This window comes from Phoxinus phoxinus (assembly GCF_949152265.1).
Source record: "Phoxinus phoxinus genome assembly, chromosome: 16".
NCBI classification, from domain to species: Eukaryota; Metazoa; Chordata; class Actinopteri; order Cypriniformes; family Leuciscidae; genus Phoxinus; species Phoxinus phoxinus.
The window spans coordinates 15361845-15369192 of NC_136891.1; the positions used below are offsets into that span (position 1 = coordinate 15361845).

The 7348-nt window shown below is 37.0% G+C and overlaps 1 protein-coding gene across 1 annotated transcript in view; it reads left to right on the forward strand.

The window, feature by feature from the left end:
- Nucleotides 1-711: 711 nt before the first annotated feature.
- Nucleotides 712-7348, forward strand: part of prkg3 (protein kinase cGMP-dependent 3) — a 43899-nt gene continuing 37262 nt past the window's right edge. The window contains exon 1 of the mRNA XM_079583896.1: nucleotides 712-752. The gene's annotated coding sequence lies outside the window, so the exon portion shown is untranslated. The remainder of the gene's footprint in view (nucleotides 753-7348) is intronic.

Here is a 7348-nt window from a genome sequence, read left to right on the forward strand (position 1 = left end):
TTTCTCAACTTTGACAATTGCAACAAACAAAAAAAGGTGTGTATACTCTACAAACTCTCAAACCATAAATACAACATAAGGCAGTGGAACAAACAATTTATATTAATAAATACATTCAAAACCAAAGTATTTATATTGTCCACAGAAAACGAAATTCTATACAATAAAGCATGACAACAAATAAAATAAGACGTGCACAGATTCAGTATTTTAAACATATAAACAAGTAATATTGTATATAAATTAGTTCACCACATAATGACAGACATATTACAGAACTCTGCTGAAGGCGCAGAAACCATACAGAAACTGCTTGCACTGCATAAAAGTAATTCTGCAGTGACACCCAGAGGTGTTTTCAGACAAGCTCAGTGCTATACAAAACTTTAAAGGTACCATTCTTCATTTTTCTTGTCTTCTAGTGTAACCATTCCATTGCTGTTCCTGTAGAAGTGGGGTTAGGAATAAAGAATTAAGCTTTTTCACTAGCCTCCATTTTTTACTGTCCTTTGTGTGTTTATTATTTCTCCTATATGGAATGTTATGAGACACACCTGAAGTTGATAAATAAACCAACTGAGACATTCAATAAATCTGCTGAGCAATGTAAGAGGAATGTCTAGGTCTGTTAATCACATTTTCCTTTTTACCTGAGGCGAAGGGTGGGGCATCAGGTTAATGATTTATGTCAATAAAGCTGATCTTTCTGTCAGAACACACTGATCTGAGGGACTGAGAGCTTGGGTTTTCAGGTAGGTTTCATTAACAAATAAAACAATGATTTGATTATGGTCAGAATAGATGACAAACAGACATTTTTTCATGGATTAACAGTGTGTATCTACGTTGCTGTGCTTTGTGGGATACCTGACAAGGACTTTCCATTTATCTACTAAACCTGGCTGTTGGCAATATTTTAGACACGTGACGGGACAGAGCGATTTAATCTAAATAACTTTTAATATCTCTGCACAGGTATAAAATATTCTGTTATCCATCATGTTGTCCACCAACCCTGTCAAAACCCTGAAATTTCCTTTAGCAAGCAATGATGGCTGGGCACTAGTAGGATTTCGGTAGACCCTGAACACCTCTTCAGTCATAAAGTGTACACCATAGAGGGCAATGAGGCTAGCTAATCATTTCCTTAAAGGTTAACATTGGCTTTTAAAATGCTGTATCATAAAATGGATTCCATTTGAATGGAAGTCATTTCTACTTAGCCTGACTTTTGTCAGCATAAAGTCTGGCCGAGCTTTTCTATAGTCATGGTCGACATGGTCTGTCCAAAAGTGTCCATTTACATTTGTTTTGTTTCTACATGACACTTAAAAGCTATTTTATCTGAAATAGATGACACTATAATACAATACTGAAATTATTTCAAACCTGTGACTGGCTGTATAAAAAAAACATTAGGTTATGAGGTAAATGAAAGGAATATTAATTATTTGACTTACAAGAACAAGCATTATTAGAAAATGTTTATGTATAATTAAGGTAATACATTTGTTTAGTAACATACACCTATGGAACAACTGTTTCAATAAAAATAAAAATATGTGGTAACACTTTACAATATAAGGTTATTAACATTAGTTAACATTAGTTGATGTATTAACTAACATGAACTAACCAATACATTTGTTACAGTATTTATTCATCTTTGTTAATGTTAGTTAATAAAAAATACAGCTGTTCATTGTTTGTTCATTTTAGTTCACAGTACATTAAGTAATGTTAACAAATAAAACATTTGACTTTAATAACGTATTAGTAAATCATGAAATGAATATTAACTAAGATTAATAAATTCTGAAGAAGTATAGTTCATTCTCAGTTCATGTCAAATAAGGTAGTTATTTATAGTAAAGTGTTAGCAAATATGTATTTATAATTGTATTGCCCAATCCCTGGTGGCATAAATTCTATAAGGATACTGATCTATAAAAAAGGTAGATAGTAGTGTGTGTGTTAGCTGTTTAAGGTGGAGATAGCCTGGAAAAAAAACCCTGTTGTTGTGCCTGGATGTTCTATTACACAGAGATCTGTATCGTCTGAAGTGCAGACAGGCGAGGGATCTGAGATTATTACCTGCCCATTTCTTCACTCTGGAGATATACAAGTGTGCGCATGAGTACATAATTTAGTTATTTGTCGCCTCTTCTTGTGCTGGAATGATTTATGAATGAAATAGCTTGAATGTGTAAATTGGCAAGACAAGACACTTGCAAATGATAAACTTTCAATCAATGATGATTCAATTTGCAATTAATCTGCAAATCAAATGTGTGCCGAACCGTAGGGCCAGGTCAGGGCTTAATTTGTGCCTGAAAAGGGCGGATCCGGATCCAGCACTTCCAAAATCCGATCCGGCACCTTATTTGGGAAATCCCCTATCCCATGCACCACTAAAATATATATAAACAATATAAAAATAATATTAATAAATAATATATAAAAAAATAATGCTAATCTATTAATATTAATGAAAATAAATATCATTAAATAGGTTATTTATAACACCATTAAGGTCCTGTGCAGCACTTTCAAAGCATGGTTCTTTATGGAACCTTATAAAAAGGGTTCTGCTATTGTTACAAGCCGAAGAACCCTAATTTGGTACTGTTTAAAACCATTTTTCCTAAGAGTGTAGAAGAAATGCCGCTACAAAATGGTCCATGCCATGTTTTGACGATGATCTATTGGATTTAACATTCCAACACTTGACAATAGAATAGGCTATATAAACTTTGATGCACTTCTGTTATTTGTGAACAATTGAGATGGGAACCTGGCGATGCTAGGTTTATATCCAAATTTTTTTGCATTTTGTATGCTCTTTTCTGAATATTCGACTAAAGAAAAGGTCATTTCCATCCACTATGTTATGAACCTCTTGTCGTGATGGAGCCCATTGCTTGGGAGAGAGTTATTTGTGTTATAACTAACTAACAAATAAATAACAAATAACTATGGCTAGAGTTTGAACTTTTGAACTCCGTATAAATGTCAAGGGCTATATTTTGGAGAAATTGTGTGCCACGGTCAGTCCTTTTGTTGGGCCTAATACAAAATGCCATAGGGTTTTGCATGCACAAATGGTCATAACACATAATCAGTATGCGAATAAACTGTTTCCATCCCCTTAATGCGCATTTTAAAGGAGAACTCCGGGTCAATTTTAACATTGAGCTCATTTTTTTTGTAAATTTGGAGTGCTGTCAATACAGAGAACAACGACAAAAATCGGTGTTGCCTACACCGTGTTGTCCTCTTTTTAAAATTTGCACCCTGTTGACTTCAATGGGGCAAGTTGTTTTAAAAGTAGTCGATTGTCGAGTTCACGCGCGCGATCATAGGTAACTAAACCTATGCGCGTGAACTCGATAATCGACTACTTTGGACTTCGACCGAAAACAGGATGTAAATACAGGTATGTGCGCTGGCTGAAATAACATCATTTTTATTCATATCTTTCACACCTACTGCAGTCAGATTCACTCGTGTTCACTCTGAAGTTATCATCTAACATGGCTGGGCACTTGTAATGAAACATTAAGGATGTTAAGAGGCTAAAAGCAGGTTTAAAACAACTTGCCCCATTGAAGTCAACAGGGTGCAAATGATTTTTTCGTTGTTCTCTGTATTGACAGCACTCCAAATTTACAAAAAAATGAGCTCAATGTTAAAATTGACCGGAGTTCTCCTTTAACTAACGGCAAAACTCAAGATAATCTCCATCTAGAGCATTCTGGGAATTTATTTTTCACATGTCAACCTTTTCCATCAAGGTTTCTTTTTAAGAGTATTTTTTAAATGTGCATCAAAATAATCGATGGAAACCCGACTGAGATTGCGCATTCCATTCCCTTGCCCATTAATTTGCCAGATACATCCCCTCCCATTCTTCCAGGCCTCGGAATTTATAAATTAAGCACTGGGCCTGGGGGCGCATTACAGAAAGATCCTAACTTTAGAATCTTATCTGTTTGGTAACCATGGAAATTTCAGTTAGGACCTCCTTTAGGACAAAAGCTATTACAAAATTACATTTCTTAATCTTATCTTATCTTAACTACAGATAGGAAAAGGGTATTACAGAAGCATCCTACAGTAACCACAAACAATCCTAAAAACTGTTGTAACTTGGGGCAACCCCAATGGTGTCCTAACTTCAAAATGAGTTAATTCCAACTGTAAAAATCACATAATAATAGCCCTGTCTGAGAATGGCGTCACATTTATTAATGATACAAGATGAAGAACAGCAATATTTGATGGTGGAAAGACTTTGTGAACACCCAAATGATGTGCTAAACTTAATAATTACAGACTCCTTAAAGGGATTAGGCTTTGCCTTTTCTACCAAGCTTATCAAAACTTCACTTAATGAAAAGCACTACTTTTTTTTTCTCCACTCTCCAGTATTTCCGTTTTACTTCACAGCAGCTGTTTACCTGTCGTTGGTTGCTTGGTAACAGACCTGAGAGTTGATTACCGAACTCTATGGAGGGGTTAAAGATTTCCTACCTACAGATAAGGTTTTGTAAGATAGGATAAGAATCCTAAATCAACTTAAGATTTGCTTCTGTAATACGAATTTGTGAAAAATTTACTTGTCAGATCTTAACTTAAGTAATTCTGTAATACTCCCCCTGGTCCTCATGGATCACGGAACAACAGTGGCTGACAGTAATAGACGTGCAGCTGAGTAGAACTATCATTGTAACCTGTGGAAGATTGAAATTAATCTGATGATTAAAGCTGCTGAACTTTTGAACCTTTTGAACATGAAGGACTCCATGGCGGCCACAGTGCTGTTCAGCTGTTCTTCCTGAACTCCACTCCCAGCAAACACATTTACATTGTGGCAACGTCAGTGGCACGTTGCATTTCTACTGTGGCAACGTCGCTGTCTACGTGCTCGCAACATTGTAACAACATAGTAACAACAACGTAAGACGAGACAGGGCTGTAGCAACGTTGCTGCGCGACATTCAGCAACTGCGAGACGACGTTCTGACAATTTATTTTTTTATGCTAGATATATCCCCCATTTAATAGGCTATGTTATGTTTTGTGGTTCATTTTTAATGAGTCATATGTTAGATAATCATATACTTTTATAAATGAATTATAATCAACAACTGCAAGTGAACACTTTGAAGAGTAAAAATGACTTAGAAGGTTAGCTAATTCAACTTTATTTAAACTGGATATGGTAACTTAATCAAATTGCACTTCCAAAAGTCATACATTTGTGAGAAAAACAACAACTTTATAGCCTATACAGGGATTGACTAACATTAAATAGCATGAGCAGACATGTCAAACGACATGGCACAACAAATCAAAGGAAAATTAAACAGGTGCGCGATTTGTCATACCTGACCAGAAGATGTTCAAATAAATGTCACAGTAGACAAGGTAGTTGTAGGTTGTGTTTGTATAATTCAGTATCTTATTTAGCTGAGGTAAATTAAACACAATTATCACGTATCCTTGCTTAATGATGAATGAGACGGCCCCACGGTCGGTTGAAATTTAAAAGGCAGATTTTCGCGCTTCAGGGCAGTGACGAGTACATACGTCCAGTGATTGTCCAGACACCATAGTCACAACCGTAAAGGGATACTTCAGGATTTAGCATTAAGCTTTGTATCAGTAGAAAATCTGTAGCATTTTCAAATTACCGTGCTTCCCTCCCTCATATCCCCCTGAGACGAGAGATTTATGTATTTTTTGTCAATAAAAAATCCTCAGGATTTTTTGGCCAGAGGCTAAAAACTACAGCTAGTAGAAGGCGCTCGATCCACATGTTTTCAACCCGCTCCGAGCGAGGGATCTCACTCACAGAATGTACAAATAGGGTGCTTCTCAATTCTTATTTGTGCATCCTCGTTTCCTTTCCTCGCTTCCTTTCCTTGTGTCTCAGCTCCACCCCCTGGAGGACGCGGGGGAAGGCTGCAAGGAAAGAAAATGAGGACGGAGGAATCGAATGAAAGCTTTTTCATACATTGGAATACTTGATCATACGAGCGTCACTTTACAGCGTCATCAGCAGCGCTCAAAAGATCTGCCCTTATGTTGTTGAAGTTTGGTTATTTAAGAAATTTATAATAAATAATAATAAAGCAAGATACCCTGTTGAAATATGTGACGTGTGGTTTATATAAACTGCAATACAATTATATAACTATAAAATGATTGTGACCTATGTGAAGGGGGAGGAGAATTTACACGTGCGTCACGTTTAGTCAATAAAACACTTCCACATACTGTAGAATACACCTGTGTATCCTCGCTCATAGCTCCTCTGGAAGCCTCCTCACTCCTCGATCCTCGCCTCCTCACGGCAATTAGAGAATTGAGATGTCCTTCAAGATGGCTGAGCTCGATCGGTTTCCGGGGCATAGGATGGAGGACGGAGGAGCGAGGAGACGAGGAGGGATATTGAGAAGCACCCATAGTGTCAATCAGCCATCTTTTTTTGGAAGCTAAGCTAACAGGTTCTTATTATGTGGAGAAAGCTGAGTAGTAGGGGTTACTATCCTTTTTTTCCCGGAAATGTCTGGCCACCGAGATCGTCCAAAATGTCTGGGATTCGGCTTTTGCTTTCTGCAGTCACCATTCATTATTATTATGCATTACATGCACACCTTTTGTTTCAATCTAACTAAATTCATTCCGATTGGTGAATCTGAATGTAGTGTTTACATGAACGCTAAACAAGTGATGGGTTAATGTGCGTTTTTACATTGCTAAGAAAATTTCTCCTCTGTGAGAGAAACAAGACCAGTGTGTCTCACAGGTGTCGCTCATCAGTAATCCCGCCACCGGCCTCGCGTCATTCTCCCGCGGCCCTCAGTCTCAGTGACCCCACCTCTACCCCTCTTTAACAGAACTTAAAATTAAGTTCAATTATTTATGATAAATCTGAATATTATTATGAAATGGACACTTAATACACTTATTAAAGGGGTCATGACATGAGAAACCAAATTTGCCTTGATCTTTTGGTATATAAGAGGTCTTTGTACCATTAAAACGTCCTGCAAGTTTCATAGCTTAAAGGTATAGCGGAGGATCTTTCCTAATTTTAGAAAAGACCCGCCCTCTCCAATTTTTAAAAAAATGTACATGCGCAACACTCTATCTGCTCCCGAGAGGGAACGCCTATTAAACGGCTAGCATCGCTAATCAGCTTACATTAACTTTTACTAGCAGTGATTTTAAATGAATTTCTCCAAATAGCATGACAAACTTTACCTGTCTCTAGTAGAATCTTTGCGACTGTGGCATCAGTGGGAAGCCCAATCTGTGCTTCTAGCGCACGCCAGCGTGT